This window comes from Lissotriton vulgaris, chromosome 2_1 (genome assembly GCF_964263255.1).
Source record: "Lissotriton vulgaris chromosome 2_1, aLisVul1.2, whole genome shotgun sequence".
Classification (NCBI taxonomy): domain Eukaryota; kingdom Metazoa; phylum Chordata; class Amphibia; order Caudata; family Salamandridae; genus Lissotriton; species Lissotriton vulgaris.
The window spans coordinates 578,939,125-578,961,735 of NC_141687.1; the positions used below are offsets into that span (position 1 = coordinate 578,939,125).

The 22,611-nt window shown below is 42.6% G+C and overlaps 1 protein-coding gene across 2 annotated transcripts in view; it reads right to left on the reverse strand.

Moving 5' to 3' along the window:
• MYRF (myelin regulatory factor) overlaps positions 1–22,611 on the reverse strand; it is a 464,514-nt gene that overhangs the window by 266,823 nt on the left and 175,080 nt on the right. The gene's annotated exons all lie outside the window — the stretch shown is intronic.

Consider the following 22,611-nt stretch of genomic DNA (forward strand, 5'->3'; position numbering starts at 1 on the left):
TGTTATGCTATGTTTTGTTATGCTATGCTATGTTGCATTTTATTATGCTATGATTTGTTTTGCTATGCTTTGTTTTGTTATGCTATGCTATGCTATGTTTTGTTGTGTTTAGTATGCTATATTTTGCTATGCTATTATATGTTTTGTTTTGCTATGCTATGTTTTGTTTTGTAAAGCGATGCTATGTTTTATTCTGTTTTGCTATGTTTTGTTATGCTATGTGTTGTGTTTTGGTATGCTATGTTTTGTTATGTTATGCTATGTTTTGTTATTCTATGCTATGTTTTGTTTTGCTAACCCAAGGTTTTTTTGTTATGCTATGCTATGTTTTGCTATCCTATGCTTTTTTTTGTTATGCTATGCTCTGCTGTGTTTCGTTATGCTATGCTTTGTTTTGTTATGCTATGCAGTCTTAGTAAGGATTTGCTCCTGATCCCTGTGCTTGGTACTCCAGCACTACCTTGCCATGGTCCAATGTGTCTCCTACTACTCATGTTGCACTACAGCTCAACAGGGCACTATGGGACCAGTTGCCACTACCTTCAAGGTTCTCTATACACTACCTCTGAAATGTCCGTACCCTGTACTGGCTGCACCCTGATGCACGAGTGTCCCACGAGCCTCTTGAACCTGGTCTCTCTGTGTTCTACGCCCGTGCCCTGTCCTGGCTGCACCCTGGTGCACAAGCCTCTCAAACCTGGTCTCTCTGTGTTCTACGTCTGTGCCCTGTACTGGCTGCACCCTGGTGAACGAGTGTCCCACGAGCCTCTCGGACCTGGTCTCTCTGTGTTCTACGTCTGTGCCCTGTCCCAGCTGCACCCTGGTGAACGAGGGTCCCACGGGCCTCTCAAACCTGGTCTGTCTGTGTTCTACATCTGTGCCCTGTCCCGGCTGCACCCTGGTGCACGAGTGTCCCACGAGCCTCTCGAACCTGTTCTCTCTGTGTTCTACGTCCGTGCCCTGTCCCGGCTGCACTCTGGTGCACAAGGGTCCCACGGGCCTCTTTAACCTGGTCTCTCTGTGTTCTACAACCAGTGAATCTCCCTGCTGTTATTTCTTTCCACTAACCCGCCCACGCCTTGTTGCTCTTCCACGCATGTGTTGTTGTGCATTTCCTTGCATCTTGTGCCCTGTCAGTCATGTACTCCGTTGCCCAGAATATTCTTGTGCACGATCAGCCGGGGTCCCCTCCGCCCTGTCTGTCACCTGCCCAGCGCTCTCTTAAAAGGAGTCTTCAGAGCCTGGTTTCGTGTGACTCTCCTATTCCCCTATACTCCAGAATCCACTGTACCCCGTTAACCCCGAGCCCAGGGGCCTCTTACACCTGGTTCAACAGCGCTCGATTGAAAAGGCCCCTTTAGTTAGAAATGGCTGGTGATCGCGACCTCATTCGTGATCAATTAACCCCGAAGCGTCCATACCCTGTAACCCTTTTCCCACCCTTACCTCTTGACACGATTCATTGAGTAACATTAAATAGTAACTGCTGTTTTCAGCCCTTAGAAACGGCATTAGTGCGCTATGACGCCGTGCAATACAAAAATACAATGATAATGACTCCCGGTCTGTGACACGCCCCTTCCAGTGGACCTATAGAAGGGTCTGCAGAAGAGCAGCAAAGGGAGCTCGAGGGTGAGTCCGGTTTTTCTGTGCCGCCAGGTACACTGCTTAGCTCACCTGTGCACGAATAGAAAGTAACTCCTCCGCAGAACGTGCCAGAGCCTTCCCCTTCTAGCGCACAACGGAGGAGCCGCTCCCCGGCCCGCGCAGCCTTTCATCTCTTGCTGCTGGCCGCCGGGTACTGCACGTCCTGTCCACATGGCTGAGTATCCAGCAGCAACCACCGGGTCACTTGAGGGTAGCACAGGCCAGCGGCTCCTAACCCGTCACCCACCCACCCACCGGTGCTCAGACCCGCGGCACAGGCCCACTCGGACACAGCTTCAACCTAAGGAGACGAGAGCCCCTCCAACCACACTTTACAAAGACACAGGGTCAAACAGAGTCGGACTGGCCTATGGGGAATCAGGCAGTGCCCGATGGGCTGGCTTGACTGGTCAGTGTGTAAGACGTTTTTTAGCTGTTTCTGGTCCTTTTTAAGAGGTTGGTGGGCCGGTTTTACTGTTCAGTTCCCTTACATTAAAAACAACAAGATTCGGGGAAAGCGGACGGTTTTCATTTTTGCAACTGGCGTGGTACTTACAAGTACTGAAAAGGGTTCGAATGGCTCATTAGCTGGGTGTGCAGATTGCTTCTGAGAATCAAAATGTTAAGCAATGAGATTGTGTGCTATGGCAGGTCTCAAAGCACTAGACAACAAGCAGCACTGAAAGTGTGAGTGGTGATCATGATCCAGCTTCCTGTGAGACACACACAGCGCAACAACAAGACGTGCGCGTGCACTGGCGAAAACGAAACCTGCCGTGGGGCGGGACTGCCGTCTTCTGAAGCCGGTGCCCACGGAGTGCCTGGCCAGAGAAGCATTGGAGACGCGGGGCTCCCATGCCCGAGGGAGAGCCCCGCGGAGGCTGAAGAAGTCCGGAGTGGCGCCGATGAGGTGAGTGGGGCTTAGTTGTAGGGGGAGGGAGGGGGGTTGTGTGTGTGTGTGTCTCTGTAAGCTTGTGTGTGTGTGCGCTCGTGTATGTGTGCGCGCGCAACAGCGGGGGGGTTGTCTCTATGTGTGCATGCAGGTGTGTATGTGTGTGCGTGTGTGTGTCTGTGTGTGTGCCTGTTTACATGGAGCTAAAAGGGAGACAGGAGATGGTGAACGCACGCGCGACCTGATCCGGTTGCTGAAGCTGCGCATGCACATCTCTTGTCTCCCTTAGCTCCTTGTAAGCAGAACCAACGACAATAGGCCTCGCAGCGACATCGGTCTCTCTATCGAAAGCCTGACACACACACGTATATATATGTATATATATATATCACCAATTACCGCAAGCGCTCGCTTTCTTCCCAGCGCCACCTGCAGCAGAGTTGGACATGGACCCGGTTTAGTGCTTTAGAGTGGTTTATTCATCTGGCAACGTCAAGACGCGTTTCACAGCCTCAGCCGCCTGTTCACTTGACAATATATATATGGGGCAAATGAAACATACAGAACCACGAAACCAACAAACAGAAGAAACAGACGGAGGTAGAAACAAATAAAGACATTGACAACACAGTTATTAATCTATCCAGTATAGCTAAAACGAAGATGAACTACAAATTTTATCGTTTGGCTTAACATTCTGTGCCAAAACTAATTTTGAATACACAAAAATGAGGCTGGACCTTTTACAGTTTATACAAAAACTCAAATTGCAAAAACATTTCTACAATGTAACCCGCAGCACAGAGGAACATGAGACAATGCGAACTAATAATGGAAGTCTCAGTGTGGCAGACATGAGTCTCCTTAGGGACTTCGCAGAACTTGAATGTGAAGAACTAAATAGCCCAGTATCACCCATGGAATTAGCAGTGAGATCGGATATGGATATCTATGGGAGTGTACGTACACCATTCAAACCTAAATCAGTTTTTACTCCGATGATGCCCAAAGATGGACTAGACATCTTTGCCGAAAATGTAGTCATAGACCTGAAGGAATTGGCGAAATTAAGCAGCAAAGAATTTATCAAAACTTATCACAACCAAAGGATGCAATATAATGAATGCCCTCATACAAAAAATCAAGCAACGCCAAGACATAGTTGTTCGGGGGACTCACAAAGGCGGCAATGTGGTCTTATGGCCAGTAGACAAACACAACATGGAGGCACTAAAATAATTGCAGGAAATAGAATGCTACAGTCGCATTAGCCCCACCTGTATCTTTGGAGTAAAAGAAAAGTTTCACAAGGCCCTCTACGAATGGAGAGGTGTTTGGTTAATTTCGAAACAATAACTTGATTTTTTTTTAAATGACTATCCTGTGACCCAAGATCCACAAAAATGCCTTGTACTCCCGGGAAGACCTCTCATAGCTGCGATTGGAGGATTATTAAAAAACATATCAAGATACATAGACTTTTTCCGTCAGCCCTATGTCCATGAACTCCCAGCATACATCAGGGACACAGGAGATTTCCTGACAAAAATCTATGATACATCATGGAAAAAAGACTATGTACTAATGACATTGGATGTACACACTGTATACACCAGTATAAGACACAAGGACAGCCTGAATGCATTAAGTCACTCTCTGGAGGGAAGACCAATACATCTACACCAGCATACTATGATGTTTTCACAAATGGAAGAATGGTGTATAGATAATAACATCTTTATCTTTGACAGACTCTTCTATAAGCAGCTACAGGGCACAGCCATGGGTACTTGCTTTGCCACCAGCTATGCGAATTTGCATATGAGGTGGTGGGAGGATCAAGTACTCGTGGAGATGCAGAGAAAATCTATGGCTGAAAATGTCAGTCTGTATGTCAGGTACATAGATGACATTTTTAGGGCTCGGCCTGATCCAGCGCATGCGCTGGCCTGGCCGAGACATTTAGTAGCTGCTTTGAAAAGTGCTACTTTCCCGGCGACCAGCTTACTAACATGCGCGTAATGGCAAGCTGGTGGCCGGCAAGGTAGCACTTGCAGTGACACGCATGCGCACCATTCACATTTTATTTTAGCACTTGCGTCACCATTCGCGGGTTTTTTTTTTCCGCGTTTTTTTTCTCGTGGTTTTTTTGCGATCGGGCTAGGCGTGTGCTTGTTATTTACTGTTGGGTCTGAGATCCAACAGGACCCGACCCACTTAAAGCACTGTTGCTCCTCTATTTGAGCACTACTCGGTCTTCTTATCTATTTAGCTGTAATCCATTCCTCCACTTTTTTCATTAATGCTATTCCTGCCCTTACTTTACCAGATTACCTCATACTCAGTGTTACTTTACCTTTCGTGCACAGGCATTATTATGCCTCCCTTACACCATTACTCTGGTATAGCCCTTCCACGCTTGCTATCATCTCTGCTTCCCCGGTACTTCGCAATGACCCCTCCCTTACCAACATCCGCGGACATACTCACTCCCTATTATTAAGACATTGAATTCAATTTATTTTATCATTCCCTCCATGCACATCCACCCCCTGAAGTTGGAGTTCACACATGCTTTTCTTTTCATAAGAGATTGGTATTATCGCCTCCTTGCCACCCGATAGAATTAAACATTTTTTTCTCTCAGTGCCGCGGTTCGTCTGCCTCGACATGGCGCCTCCGCTACCGCTCTCTCCTGGCTAGTGACTGCTTCAGACAGTAAGGCCAAGGGACGGCTCCTGTTCCTGGGTCCACTGAGTAAAGAGAAGAAGAGACCAAGGACCAGGTTGTGTTGACAGCTCACTCCGGAAGGAAAGCGTTGTCGGCTCAATGGCCATGCGCGGCACAGACATGGAGGAGGGGAGAGGTAGAGGGCGTGTCTATTAAATCGAGTGGGATAGTATAATCTATCTTCGAATACACTATTCTATTATTACATCCGTGCATATTTATTATAAATTTCACAAAATGAAGTGTAGTCACTTTAAAATACAGCTTTCTTTCTATGGTAAAGATTTTCTGTTATGTTAATTTGATCATGTATTTATTTTGCAACAACGTTCTTTGAGTTGGCTTAAACAGGTTAATATATTAAAAGTTTACCTAAAAGTACGCTTTTGCTTAATAACTTATGTTGAGTAAGATTTTAGTGCTTAGGATTTCGCATAAAGCTCCATTACTTTTCGTTGTTTTAAAACTAGTATTGGAAACTAGCGGAAATTGTCCATCTTTTATTTGCATAAACAGACACCTTTTTCACCTACTTTATTACAGAGAATGCGAACTACTAGTTTCACCATGTTGTACAGCAGCATGGCTGTAGCTTAAAAAAAAAAGCATTTGCAATGCAATAGGTCTCGCATTATTAAAGTTTGAGCTATTGGCATTGCTAAAACATGCAACACCAATATTGGTGTTGCTTTATTTAGCAATGCCAATAGCTCAAACTTTAATAATGCAAGACCTATTGCATTGCAAATGCTTGTTATTCTCTGGTGGGGCTCCGAGGAAAGTGCCAGAAGATTTGCTGAAGAGCTTAATAGTAACAACCTGAATTTATCCTTTACATGCACCACTAGTAGAGAGTCCATCCAATTCCTAGATCTTGAAATCTATGTAGAAAACAACAAAATACAATCTAGAACCTACCGAAATCCCACCTCAAGTAATGCGATCCTCCACGCTAGCAGCTTTCACCCCACAAGTCTGAAGGAGAGCATCCCGTATGCGGAATGCCTCTGCATGAAGCGTAATTGCAGCACACAAGAAGGGTTGAAACAGTCTACTGAGAGCTTGTTCAAAAGATTAAAGTGTAGAGGGTATAGCACCAATACATTAGCCACCGCAGAAAAGTGCTAACATCAAAAGGGAGGTTCTGCAGTTTACCTCAAAAAATAGAAACAATAATGATGAGATCAATACACCTAGACTGATTACAGGCTTCGACACTTACCATACTAGCCGCCGTAAAATTTTACACAGGCACTGGCAGATAGTTCAAAGCGATCCAGTCATTGGCCCTACCTGCGCAAGAGCTCCCCTGGTAACATTCAGAAGAGCGAAATCTATGCACCAGGAGCTCATCTGCAACACACCATCAACAGAGAAGGGAACAAGCTGGCTCAAACTGGAGAGAGGGTTTTACAAATGCTTTAAATGTAAAGCATGCAAGCATGGAGTGAACACTAGAACAATCCCTTTTTCATTTAGACATACCCTTTGAAATCCAAGGCAGTTAAACTTGCAAAACAGATTTTGCAGTATACATTCTCCAATGAACGTGTGCCAAACAACACATGGGAAGCACCATACACCCCGTCCACGTGCATATATTACAACATTTTAGGGCCATCACTAATGATGACCCTCCATATCCCGGCGCAAGACTTATGAACACATGACATGGAGGTAAAGCTCCAGATCTCCTCTTCTTTGTAATTGACAATGTCCCCAAAAACCACAGAGGAGGGAACAGAGAGCTAACACTTAGGGGATTAGAATCGAGGTATATCATCTTACTTGATTCTAAAATCCCAAATGGGATAAACGCAGATGAGGCACTAAATGTACATTTGTGATAGGTTGTCCACCTGTCCCGCTCAAGATCCCACTCCGTAGCATTAGGTCCTTTACACACGTCACTTTATTTTTTCTTTTGCACTTTTTCACGTCTTAGCTGTGATACTTTACACCAGGCTTTGTCAGTAGTATATCAGTTTCATCAACCTAGGAGGGAGAGATCCTGGTGTATATAGGCCCACTTGGGCAGTACTCCATGTTTGTTCCTATTCCCTTCTGCGATATTAGATGTTGAGAGCTTATTGGCATTTCCATCACTGCAATGGAAACAGGTAGGATTACCTACGCATTATATTGTCATACATATACATGTACATAATGTTCAGAACATTTCTATCAATGCTGTACCCTATGTTATTCAGTAGGATAGAAGCGATGTTGATTATTGCAGCAGCTAAGAGGATAGAATAAAATACAGATACATTTCTTCTCTTTCTCTTGTTTGTATGGATGCATTACAGCCCATGAGCAACACTGTTACTATCACAATTTGTCTGCAGTATGGGTTCTGCTGTATTTTAATGTCACAGTTTCCTAAATTTATTGAATTATGCTTGTAATAATTACTGTTGTACCGATAGTATCAAAGTCGAAAACAATGGTATTGTGATTTTCTTTTTCAAAATGCACAGTCATGTTTTAGCGTATAGAAACTTCAATGTCTATTACCAAAAATGGTTGCCGTGCTCACCATAAATTTTGTGTGAGTTCAAAGGTACCTGATGTAGTGATCAAGGCGGTTCGCAGTCAAAGCGCGTCTAGGTTTGTCATTCTGGAATAAATACTTTCTTTGACAAATTCACACAGAATCTGCACCTGTCTTTCGTAGATGCCCTGATTGGTAATATATATATATATATATATATATATATATATGCATGCATGCATATATGGTAGTGCACAAAATAAAGCGCTACCGCTAGCGCTGAAAATGTAAAAAGATATTTCCCAACCTATTATGATTGAGAAGCAGGCACTCGTCGTCGAGTGCCTGCTTCTCAATCATAATGGATTGGGAAATATATATATATATATATATATATATATATATATATATATATATATATATATATATATATATATATATATATATATATATATATATATATATATATATTATTCCAAGTCTTTCCTTGCAGAAAGGAGTCGAGGCGCACACACTACAGGAAGGGAAACATCCTTTTATTTCACCAGTTAAAACACTCCGTTTTCCTATTCCTAATGCATTTCAGCCTACATCGGCCTTCTTCGGAGGGAGGAGGGAGGGAGGGTTTTCTCACAGTCATTCGCCTTTGAAAACGCACGCATGCTCTTCTTGGTGCTTTCAATAATTACCCTCAGGTGGGTGCTTGATTTGTACTTGCCTGAGGAGCATGCCGGTCTTTGTAGTGCGTTTGCTGGCTGGTAGTTCAAAAATTACGGTGATTCCTGTGTCCCTTTGTGAACTATTTTGGAGTTTACATGGGGCCCATTCCAAGGTCAGGTCCCTGGTGGCTGCCGCTGCCCCGCTTTGGCCTGCACCGTTTTCTCAAGATGGTCCTGTGTGTGGGCAGAACCGGCGCACTTTGCTGGGGGTGCGTTTCCTCTCGGCCAGGACCCAGGCCGTGTAAAATTATTCCAAGTCTTTCCTTGCAGAAAGGAGTCGAGGCACACACACTACAGGAAGGGAAACATCCTTTTATTTCACCAGTTAAAACACTCCGTTTTCCTATTCCTAATGCATTTCAGCCTACATCGGCCTTCTTCGGAGGGAGGAGGGAGAGAGGGTTTTCTCACAGTCATTCGCCTTTGAAAACGCACGCATGCTCTTCTTGGTGCTTTCAATAATTACCCTCAGGTGGGTGCTTGATTTGTACTTGCCTGAGGAGCATGCCGGTCTTATATATATATATATATATATATATATATATATATATATATATATATATATATATATATATACACATATACATAAATAAATATATATATATGTATATATATATATATATATTGTGCTATTGAAGGCACCCACTGGGGTTCAATAGCACAATGGAGTTTGGCAGGAAACGACGAGTACCAGAATGCCGTCCTGCTACAGCCTATGAGGGCGGGGCTCACTAATTCAAATAAATATGTGCTCGCAATCAATGCCGTCTGTTTCCCGTTTGTGCAGCCAGTGAACAAGGGCGTCAGAGAGCCCGAAACGCGTTTGGCACTACAAGTGAAGTGATTGTGCCAGACTGGGTGCTGTTACCGGTGGCTGGTGTGCGGTAACCCCTTCGTGAGTGGCACTCCTACGAGGGCAACCTTTTGGGACATAAACATTGTGGCTGGTCCAGCCACGGGAGTGCCCCGCCGCTGTTGGATGCGGATCTGCCCTGCTCAGGATTACGAGCGGTGAGAAGAACGAGGGGGGCCTGAGCCACTGTTGTGATTGGCGGCACTACAGCGCTGGTTTTAAATTCATTTCCACCTACATGGTCAAGACATTAAACGGACTACAGAAGGCACCCACTGGGGTTCAATAGCACAATGGAGTTTGGCAGGAAACGACGAGTACCAGAATGCCGTCCTGCTACAGCCTATGAGGGCGGGGCTCACTAATTCAAATAAATATGTGCTCGCAATCAATGCCGTCTGTTTCCCGTTTGTGCAGCCAGTGAACAAGGGCGTCAGAGAGCCCGAAACGCGTATGGCACTACAAGTGAAGTGATTGTGCCAGACTGGGTGCTGTTACCGGTGGCTGGTGTGCGGTAACCCCTTCGTGAGTGGCACTCCTACGAGGGCAACCTTTTGGGACATATATATATATATATATATATATACATATATATCCAAAAAAAGGTCCTGCGGTATACTGGCATGCTGCCCGATCGCTGGTGGTGCACAAAATAAAGCGCTAAAGAAATATCTTTATATATATATATATATATATATATATATATATATATATATATATATATATATATATATATATATATATATATATATATATATATATATATATATATATCCTGTACTCCGTTTGTCCCCTAGCTCATGCGCTCGAACAGCCAGCAAGCAGACTCCGGACACGGACCTCGAGGTGCATGAAAGATCTTTATTAAGCAGAAAGAGTCACCGACGTTTCGGCTCAACGGAGCCTTGATCACATGACCTATACATATACATATATATCCAAAAAAGGGTCCTGCGGTATACTGGCATGCTGCCCGATCGCTGGTAGTGCACAAAATAAAGCGCTAAAGAAATATCTTTATATATATATATATATATATATATATATATATATATATATATATATATATATCCTGTACTCCGTTTGTCCCCTAGCTCATGCGCTCGAACAGCCAGCAAGCAGACTCCGGACACAGACCTCGAGGTGCATGAAAGATCTTTATTAAGCAGAAAGAGTCACCGACGTTTCGGCTCAACGGAGCCTTGATCACATGACCTATACATATACATATATATCCAAAAAAGGGTCCTGCGGTATACTGGCATGCTGCCCGATCGCTGGTAGTGCACAAAATAAAGCGCTAAAGAAATATCTTTTTATATACATATGTATATATATATATGTATATATATATATATATATATATATATATATATATATATATATATATATATATATATATATATATATATATATATATATATATATTTCCCAATCCATTATGATTGAGAAGCAGGCACTCGACGACGAGTGCCTGCTTCTCAATCATAATAGGTTGGGAAATATCTTTTTACATTTTCAGCGCTAGCGGTAGCGCTTTATTTTGTGCACTACCATATATGCATGCATGCATATATATATATATATATATATATATATATTACCAATCAGGGCATCTACGAAAGACAGGTGCTGACTCCGTGTGAATTTGTCAAAGAAAGTATTTATTCCAGAATATATATATCCGAAAAGACAATCCTGCTCCAACGAAGTCGAGGCACGTACAACATGTATTTAGGATTGGGCTTTATTTATCGCTTGTCAGGTCTTCCACGACCTTGCATTGAAAGAGAGACACGTTTCGACGTAATGCATCGAAAGTACACACTTGACCCCTTTCAAAACCACCATCAAAGTTCTATCCGTTGATGCTAAAGGATAATGTCGACATGTTTCAGGAGCAAGTGATTTCAGATTTGAAGAACTTAAACAAAGTAACCATCAGGGCGACCGTGCAAAACAAAAACAGAAAGCAAAAAAGACAAAAAGTCACTCCAATATTACCAACTTATGACAAAAATTAAAAACAACAAGGACATTGTGGTGCGAAACGCTGACAAGGGAGGCAACGTTGTCCTGTGGAGAAAGGAGGACTACGTGCAGGAAGGATTAAAACAGCTCAACGATGAACATTGCTATAGTTAAAGCAGCAAAGCAATATGGAATAATGTCCATGTAGCCTTCCGAACAAAACTTATGGCCTGGCGTGAGCAAGGTATATTGACAACTGATGAATTCAAGTATCTATGGAATCCAAATCCATCAATACCAATATTGTACTTTATACCCAAAGTTCATAAGGACTCCGCAAAGCCACCAGGTAGGCCGATTATATCTGCCAAAAATGATATATTCGAAAACACTTCAATCTTTGTTGACTTTTTCTTGCAAGAATTTGTTGTTTATTTAGTTTCATATATCAAAGACACTGGTGACTTTTTGTCTAAGATGAAAGACTTTGTATGGAGTGACCAATATTTATTGATCACACTAGATGTAACTTCCCTTTATACATCTATTAGACACGATGATGGATTACAGGCCTTAAAATACTATCTAACAAGGAAAGGGTCCCAATATGACGAACACAACAAAATGTTGCTCAACATGGTCAAGCTATGCCTAGAAAATAACCTTTTTTTTGTTCCAGGATAAGGTGTACCAACAACGGAGGGGTGTGGCGATGGGGGCAAGCTTCTCCCCCAGCTATGCGTGTCTACACATGGGCTGGTGGGAGGAGCAGGTCCTGATGGCCAAACACTCAAGTATACTGGAAAAACATATCAAAAGTTGGTGGAGGTACATCGACGATTTGTTTTTGGTGTGGGATGGCAGTGAGGTAGATGCAATGATGTTTATCGAGTCACTTAACCAGAACGATTTCAATTTAAATTTGATAGCTACTTGTAGTCGTTCTACGGTAACGTTCCTAGACGTAGAAGTGTACATTGATAATGGGAAACTAGAAACCAAGTTGCATCGGAAACCCACGGCAGGCAATGCTACCCTGCACGCAAGCAGTGCTCATCCCAACCACCTAGTGCAGAGCATCCCCTATGGGGAGCTCCTGCGCATAAAGCAAATCTGTAGCAATGAGACTACACTCCAGATAGCACAGGATGACTGTATTGCCAGGTTCAAAGAACGTGGATATAGCAACCATTGCTTAAAGGAGGCTTTGCAGAAATGCAATTCTGTGGACAGGGAAGAACTATTAGGCAATCGTACTGCCCGAGATAAGCAGGATGATGCCAATAACATGTTCAGATTCATCCTAGATTACAACAAGGAACATGTAAAAGTCAGGAAAATAATCAAACAAAACTGGCATCTAATAAAACAGGATCCCTTTATTGGTGCTTCAGTCCCCAGAAACCCTATGATAACGTATAGAAGGGGGACATCAATGAAGGATACCCTAGTGGAAAATGACCCAGCTGGTCCTCCACCCAAGGGTACTTGGCTTAAACAAGGAAAGGGATTCTACAAGTGCAGGACATGCAAAGCCTGTCAGCATGGGATTAATACCACGGAAATTTGCATGCCATTTGGGGGGCCAAATAAGGCCATCACAAAAGCACTGGATTGTAAAACCGATCATGTGGTGTACGTGCTGGAGCGCCCTTGTGGTCTACGCTATGTTGGCAGTACGACCTTACCAGGGCATGAGAGGGTACTCCAGCACCTACGCGCAATTAAGAACCATGATCAAACCTATCCGGTGGCTAGGCATTTTCAAAAACATCATGAGGGTGACCCTAAGGATTTAAAATATTTTTTGGTTGACTCTGTACCAAGAAAGAAACGAGGTGGGGACAGAGTTAAGAACCTTAGGTTGCTGGAAATGCATTACATTCTGAGCCTCGACAGTAAACAACCCAATGGCTTAAATAGTTCAGAGGAACTCCATGCAAGTTTATAGACAGGTTGACATTATTTTCAATCTGTCTATAACCCTTAAAAGCTGAAACTAAAATAAACTATACACTGTAAGTGAAAACATTCAGTATACAAACTAGTTACTTTTAGCAGGCCACCTTAGATAATAATAAAATAGTCCCCATAACCGAATCATAGTTGGTTAATATTTTCAGACATCGTCAGCATATTTATATAGACATAGGTTGGGAACATGTTTTGCTGCCGCAAATATTCCCTAAAAGTTGAATACTCTTCTTTTTAAACCACTTAACAAGTTGTTATTTGCAAAAAGGCACTGGTATTTTGGGATATATATAAATGTTTTTAAATGTATTAGATGTGAACATTAAAATGCATTGGGGGGTTTCCTATCAAACTTTCAAAACATAATGGTCATGTGGGACAAAAAATGAGATAAGGGCTATCTTTCCACAAACTGAGTGTATATATATAAAAAAATTCCTTTTATTTGGCGGATTTTTCAAGGGCGTCAGTCGAGATGGGTTAGAAAAAACCGAATCCGTTGTCTCCTCCTCCTCGTCAACCGAGGTTCCAGAGATATCAACCAGCGAATCTTCTTTCCCAGCGCCTGTATCAGCTTTTTTTTGAGCGGCGACATTGTCCTTTAACTGTGGCCCCCAACTGTCCATGCTAGATTCTGTTTACTGTACTTGGGTTTCTCACAGGATATCAACTTAAATTTCAGCCTCTAATTTTAAATTATTTTACATTGACACAGAGTTAAAAAATTTCCAATTTTGCTTTTTTATGTGTATATGTTTTATTAATTTGCTAATTGTAAGACATTGGGTTACTGATTGAGTGGGTGAAACCCTTCTCAAGCAGTGACCACAATTCTTCTCAGGGTGAAGTCACAAGCAAACCCTGAATTAACTTGTGCTCACCCCTCCGGTAGCTTGGGACAGAGCAGTCAGGCTTAACTCGTGGGCAATGTGTATAGTATTTCTGCAACACTTCAAACCATAACACAGTGAAAACACACCACAAAATGATCTCACGCCAGATTTAAATAAATAGAGTCATTTTTAATAAATAAAACAAGGCAAAAATTATAATAATCCCATCAGTAAAACTAGAAATATGTATGCAGGATTAAAGATTTCTGTAAAAATAACACTAAAAAGCACAAAGCACCAACTATGTATATTTGATCGTGCCAGATGGGGATAAAGTCATAAGTTCAGGCCAACCAAGATGGATTGTGGGCCAGCTACTATGACCCAGTTAGACACGCTGAACAAAGTACCTTAAATCCTGGTTTGCGGAAGAACCGCACGCAAAGTTCTGTGTGGAATCAGAGGTCCGCCACCACCAGACTAATTTGTTCTGTGACTAAAACCCCATGAGCACCAGCGATGTTCCTTACCTTCATATTGAGATCCTATACTCAATATGTATTCCACTCTATTGGCCCCCGCCATTTCAATATGGCGCTGTTTTCTATATGCTTTTGCAACAAGCTACACGTAGTCCTCTTTCTATTTCCATTTTACCCGGCAATTACTGCCGATTGCTAGCAGCCTTGTAGATGGCACACCGTAAGGAACTTTGCTGGTGCTCACAGGGTTTTAGTCTGATTCCCCGGAGAACTTTCCTTTTCATTAATTATTACTGAAAGGTCTGAGTATTGTTTTCTATTCATTATTATTCCGTAAACCAAGAATCACTTCTGTACCCGACAGAACCAACATTCTCCACATTCTGATCGCATTGGCAGCGTAATTTCGGCCAACTAGTGTATTACTACATAGGATAATATTCGCACCATAATTTTGGGTGAGTACGTCACTAATTGTGATGCATATACCTGTCACGTTTATTTACATGATATATACTTATACATGCTACACTTCATTCATACAGAAGGAATACTGTTCTTTGAATTAATACCACCATATCCAATGGCAATCTACATAGGATAGAAGGATAAACCTTGGAACTCTGAATTTGTGACCTCCTATTTCTTCACTGCCAGACAGGAGGTAAGCGTTTGAACACACTATACACTACAACCATATCTCATGGTCTATGGTCTTCACCCTAATGATTATCCTTTTATTGTTGTGAATTTTCTGCTGTATATGGGTCTGAATACTCAATTTTCTACTGAATATAGGCCTGATTACTGAATTTCCACACAATATCAGGTATTTTATACCTCCTTTGAGTGAGCACGGAGCATATAACATTTATTCATTCATCTCTCCAGGACATAGACTGAACTTTCCTTCACTTTTTCAGTTTGGGCGGGGGTTATGTACATAAGGATATCCCATGTATACCACATAAGCTTGCTTTGTGGTACCATATTTTCATTCAAATGCTCCTGTTTGACTTACAGAATGTTCCGTTACTCTGCACATGCTTTCGTCTTAGTTCTGCACAGTGTGTCAAATGATCTTAATCATATGAAGTTTATAAATGAATTTGTCATGGGTTTCCACCGGGCAGAGGTAGCCTGCATACATATGGAGTATGATAGTACCTTAGGTACCTTAATTTATGTAAACACATGTACTGTAAACCCTGTATATAAACTTTGTGTCTATATTTTAGTACAACGTTGGTATCTATATTACTTTTAGCCCTGATGAAGTCGTAGGGTTAATTCCCCGAAATGACAAAACACGTGGTGGCCAAGGCTAAGAGAAGGTCTTCTAAAGAAAATGAAATAAAAAAATAACACCTGAAGACAAGACAAGAAATCATTTGCTCTTTATTAATTCTGTCTGTTCTGTACTAAACTGTAATTGATATGATTGGCATGTACTTGAAAACATATAATCACAGCACTGATCCTACTTGGCTACCTTTAATACGGTAGACCATAGACTGCTGCTAAACCATCAATCCGAAATCAGAGTTAGTGGTACTGCTTGGACCCTTTTAAAATCTTTTCTCTTTGAAAGAGAAGAATCCGTCGAACTTGGCAAGAACATATCTCAGTCCTTCTCTTTTCCTTGTGGAGGTCCGCAGGGCTCTTTCCTTAGCCCTACTTTATTGAATATTTATATCCCACCCCTTGGTAACCTCATCAAGAGTTTCAGTTTTTCTTTAACATCGTGTGCAGACGACACCCAGATTGTCGTATCCATAACCAAAAAAGATCAAGGAGTCATCAACAGACTCTACGACTGCTTGTAAGCTGTCTCCACTTCGATGAGTAGGAACTGTCTTAAGTTGAATGCAGATAAAACTGAAGTCATACTCTTTCGAGCACAAACCCACTTTTGAATGCTTTCATGTTGGCCAGTAGATATGGGCTATCTGCCCTCTCTCACCACTACAGTTCGGAATCTGGGAGTTTTGATTGACCACAAATTGACCTACAATAATCATTTTAATGATCTTTCTTCTTCAACATTCTATACTTAAAGGATGTTAAAAAGTTCTTCCCTTTTATTTCATCTCATCTGCAAAAAATTCTAATTGTATTACTTGTCACCTCTAACTTAGACTACTGCAGCGGTCTATTTCTCACAGCCCCCCAGTACACTCTTGACAGGCTGCAGATTTAGCAAAATGCAGCAGCCAGGCTTATACTAAATTTACCCAAATATCACTCTGTTTCTTGAGCCTTTAAGAATTTACATTGACTCCTAATTAGATAGAGATGCGCTTTTACGGCTCTCTGCATCCCTTACAAAGAATTTCATGGCTTAGGCCTATTTGCAGCATAGCTTCAAGTGGTATAACCCAGTTAGAACCTTGCTATCAGCTTCAGTTTATTTATTTATTTATTTTGAAAGTTTTATATAGCGCGAACATGATCTTTGCAGATATCAGAGGGCTTTACACGGCTGGGAATGCCAGCAAGAGAGTGGGGTTACACATAAGTAGTACAGCACATCAATAATACAAATATAACAGTTAAATGTGTGCATAGATAGTCAGTAGCATCAATAATACAGGTGAGATACATAGTCATAGAGTTCGAACAGCGAGTTAAATGTGTGCGTAGATAGTTAGTAGCAACAATAATTCAGGTGAAATACATAGTCATAGAGTTCGAACAAAGTAATACAGGTCGGAGTAGGGTCTTTCCAAATCCACGCTAATAGGTCAAGTGTATTTGTCCATAAAAATAGCTTTTACTTCTTTCTTAAAAAGTGTGAAGGAGGAGATGAGCCTGGTTTCAGGAGGGAGTGAGTTCCAGATCCTGGGTGCCATTCCTGAGAAAGAGCGTTTATAGGTTTTTACCTTCCGGAATCTTCGAGGTTTTAGCAGAAGATTGTCTGTGCCTCTAGTGTTTCTAGAGCCGCCAGAGATTGACAGCTTCTGAGTGAGGTATCCGGGAGAGCTCAGATGTAGAGCCTTGTGTGTCATGCAGGCGATTTTCAAATGTATTCTGGCTTCAAAAGGCAGCCAGTCCAGTGTTTTCAGATCAGGGGTGATGTGCGAGTGTTTTTTTGATCCAGTGATGAGTCTGGCTGCAGCGTTTAGAGAGGCTCTTAGGGGTGCAGTGCTGGTTAACTGGAGACCGCAAAGGGCGGTGCTGCCGTATTCAATTCGCGGGATTACTAGAGCTTGTACTGCAGTTTGGAAGTCTTTGGCTGGTAGGAAGGGTTTAAGTTTCCTCAGTGTATTGATTTGGAAGTTCGCTCCCTTAGTAGCCTTACTGATATGATGCTGCATGTTAAGGTTGGAGTCGAGGGTTATGCCTAAAGATTTCGCTGAGTCCACTATGATGGGTTGGACATTGAGTGCAGTTAACTGTTTAAGCCAGGTTTGCGTGATGGGGATCTTCGCGGGAGGTGTGATCAGCAGGAATTCTGTTTTCAGAGCATTGAGTTTGAGATGATTATCAGCAAGCCAGGATTGGGTGCTTCTGATCGTAGAGTTCAGTAGTAAAATGTTGTTGGGGGATTGTAATTTGAGATATAGTTGGGTGTCATCTGCGTACATGTGAAAAAGTACATTGGATGCTTGGAGCAAGGTGGTGAGAGGTTCCATAACTAGGTTGAACAGGGTTGGTGATAGGGAAGATCCTTGGGGGACGCCTAACGACACAGGTATTGGAGAGGACATCAGGTTGTTACTCTTGAATTTCTGCGACCTGTTGTGTAAAAAGGAGGTGAACCACTTGAGAACAGTCCCAGAAACACCCATTCTTGTGCTCAAAAGATCGAGTAACTTCTCATGTTTGACAGTGTTGAATGCCGAAGAGAGATCAAGCAGGATGAGGAGGCAGGTATCACCTTGATCTAGGATTTGAAGGGCGTCGTCAATTATGTGAGTCATAGCTGTTTCAGTGCTGTGTCCTGCTCGGAAGCCTGATTGATGCGGGTTGAGGAGATCAAACAGGTCGATATGTTTAGTCAGTTGTAGTTGAGCGCATTTTTCCAATAATTTGGCGAGAGTGGGAATATTGGTAATGGGACGGTAGTTGTTTAGGTCGGATGGGTCGGCAGTAGGTTTCTTTAGCAAAGGTGTGACTTGTCCAACTTTGAGGGAGTCAGGGATGGTTCCTTCTTGGAGCGAGCTGTTGATGATTTTAGTCCAGAGAGGAAGGAGCAGTGGGATGAAATCTTTGACAGCGTTAGCAGGGAGGGGATCCGAGAGGTGATTGGAAGGTTTCAAGGTGTTGAGCAGTTTGCCTATTTCTTCTTCGGAGTAGTTAAACTTATTGTTGTTCCCAGATTCTGACTGTCCACTTGGGGTGGCAGGAGTTTTTTTCTGGAGATGGCAAAAGCCTGGAATGCCCTACCATCTGCGATCAAAAATGCTCCTAATCTGCTGAATTTTAGGAAACAGCTAAAAACCTGGCTTTTTAACACCGGCTAACCCAGATGCACCTGTATTTCTTTGTTACTCTAAACCAGCGCCAAAACACCTGCGGGTATTCATGCACTTTATAACACTCATTAACATTAACATACTTCTGCGTGGTCTGAAGGTGCCCTACACCTTTTGCAAACAAGCATTGCTAAAGCCAAAAGGTCTCACCTATGAGAGCTAATGACTTTGGAAATAATTTCTAGTCGCTGTGCAGCATGACTAAAACTAATTATTCTGCCATGCAGAAACACAAAATAAATAAATGTGACTCCATATCACATGGAAACCTCCTTTCTACATTTCAGCTTATCTTCTGAAAATCATTATTTTCTGGCATGTTAGGTCAAATGAAATAAACCAAGACTACAAGTCCTAGAATGCTTTGAAGTTGTAAATGAAAACCTACAACTGGAAATGGGGTGCCCTTGTGCCACACATTCATATGGTACGTTTAAAGAAAGAAAAGGTTCTGACTTAGTAGCTGGGACGGGAGCTTGCTTTGCCGTGTTCCCACTTTGGCGCCCTTGATAAGACGAGTCGTTCTTGAGGTGGCTTCACCTTAAAAGCTTCTTATAATTAATGGTTGTTTGATCAGCCCTTATGTGTAGGCCTCTGCATCTATACTCAGGGGCATTAGAATCGTCCAATAAGAGAAAAAACACAAAAACACATTTGCTATTCTCTCTGTCAGTTCTTGTCTATTTTCCTAACGTCTATATTTATGTGTTCATTACCAAATGAGATTGTTATACGTTCAGCAGCTCGCAACAATTTCTCACTGATTCAAACTCACATGGACCATACACTCTCTTCCAGCTGGTACGATCAGTGTAATTATCTTTTCGAGGTCACTGGTAATATTGACAATGTTTAAAAAAAAAAAAACAAGAAAATGTTTCTCCTGTCCTACCAGTGCCATTCTTTATCACCCATTACTAACATTAAAATAAGCATTGGAAAATCCATTAGGTCTCACCTTTATTTTATTTTATTTAGAAAGTTTTATATAGCGCGAACATGACCAGGGACCTATTGGCTTTGACAATGAGTTTAGTCATGCGGCACAGCATTCCTAATGAGGAAAAAGCGTTTGATGTGGCCGGCTCTGTCATTTTGTAGATTGAAGCACCACGCATGCCCGTGTCTACAAAATGAAGCTGCCGCCTTTTTTTTCTTTTAGTTACTGGCCTGAGTTGGAAACAAACACACATAACAGCCTTTTTTTAATAGCAGAAGGAGCTGGAAGCAACACGGAGTGGACGCAAAAGCGAGGGGGGCGGGACAGAGGTGGAAAAAGCACAAGAATGAGTGGTGGAACCAACACATAGGTGGTTTTTTAAAGCCGGCATGAGGAGCAACACAAGGTTGGATGCAACCTAGGGGCCACAGGTGGGCGGAGGAAGCAAGACAACAGGCATATATGGGGTAAGCAACACATTGGTGCTTCTGAGGGATCAAGCAGAAAAAAGACAGAAATTTGGAGTTGACAAGGATCAAGTACACGGCCACAAGGCAATGCAAGGGGCATGGGGAGAAGCACACAGGAGAGAGACAGAGTGGAATAAGGAGCACAGCAGAGGTGAGGAGAGGAGCACACAAGGGAGACACATGCAGTCTCGTAGAGCGCTTAAATATTTAAAAAAAATAGCACCTGAATATGTGAGCAGTTGAAGGACAGTAATGCGTCAATGCTCCAGTGGCAGGACAGACAAAAGAAAAAGAAGAAAAGCCCATGCAGCTAATGAATAAGAAGTAGGCCACTTCAAGTGACAATGAATCCAACCAATGTTAATGGCAGACCCTAAGCCCACTGTAAGATAACAATATGTCTTTCAACAGAGAGCGCATGCGCTGTCTTAGGTAAGACCAAAAACACTAGTGCCAGACTTGTCTTGTAACTTTTCAAGCATGTATCGAAACCCATTGATTTAGCCTGCATGTACTGCCTCAGATGTGGGTCTATTCCATGGCTTAACCGGTTTCAGTGTAAAAGAATTCTCTGCTTTTGAAATAATTGCTCCTTTGGTCCTCTGGAGTAAAGTTTCTCTATGACTTTGTAACTGAGCAGTGTCTTTTAACTCCTGATATGGCCATTCATATGTGAAGCTTAAACCCGTTTATGCCCATTTCAGCCTCCATTCTCTAGGGAAACAAACCCTAACTGGTAGAGCCTCTCCTGCCTCGAATCTTCGTGCTGCTCAATTATGCAGCTCATTTATGGACTTTTTTTACAATTCAATAAAGTCTTTCATATATGGTGCACCATGTTGACGTTTTAAGCGTGTTGTGACTATCGCTTTATACAAATAACATTTTAGTTCTTTCTAGCCTTATTATTCATGCTCTTAGTAATGCAGGGCAAAACAAAAGTCCTGCTTTAAAAGTTGCAGCAAGCATGATTGTGTAAACTCACGTTTAGCTTGTTAAAAATAGCTATGTCTGACGAGATTCACCCCTCTTGGGCGATAACCTAATTTCAACCTTTTTCAGCCACAGTGATTTTGAATTGCACAATACTTGTGAGTGGAAACTTTGCATCCGTAAAAACAATGTTAACATGGTGCAACAACCTGACACTACCATGTAATTATTCGTTAAACCCCACAGTATGGGGAATAGCGGTGTGAAATTAGATACACCGTCCAGAACTCTGTAGGGTTCAGCGGCGGTTAGTGTCAGGGATTAGTGGGTTGGCAGCAGTAGGGGGAGCACGACGACAGCAGACTACACAAAATAAAGATATTAAAAATTTTAAACTTATTTTACCTTCTGCCAGCCGCATCCTGCAGACAGACTCCCAGAATCCCCAGCGGCCAATCCTGACGCTGCTCTCACAGCAAGAGAGCAGCGTCAGGATTCGCCTGAGCGCCCTCGATTTGCGCTCTCAGAGAGACTGGGAGCCTTTGCCTGCTGTCTCCAACCTGGCAACGACGCTCGAGATAGAGACACCTAGTCTAAGACGGCTAGACAAACCATCATGCGCAGTAAAGGCAGTGCACCTACCACAGGCCCCGCCCCCAAGACTTTGCACACTGAAAAAAAATAAAACAGGTTTGAAACCCGTTTTATTATTGTGCCATTTTCTCAAGTGTTTGGGAGGGTGCTGGCGAGATGTGGGCGGGGCAAAGCTCCTCCGCCATAGCAGAGGAGCAATCACTGGTAGGGAAGTCCCATTCCTGTGGGGTTTAACATACATTACCACCCACTTTGAGCACGTGGTCTATGTCACAGGGGATTGGTGCAAGGGAGGTGAATGGATAGACAGGGGTGGAGAGGGCGGTATGGGGAAGGGGAGAATGTTGTTTGGAAGGGTGGAACATTGCATGCTTTTCTGTGCCTTGTCTGAGGATCAATATGGGGCTGGTGAATGTGTCCAGGCATCAAAGCCCTTCCACAAAACTATTTTACCAAACAGAATTACTTTCCGACAAAATAGAGCCTCCAGAAAATCCATATGCAGAGACAGCGGACTATTGAAAAGTGTGCGGAGCAAAGTTCCACATGCAAATTATGTTCTGCACCACTTGCAATTGGGCCCTTACAGTTGTGCTTTGTT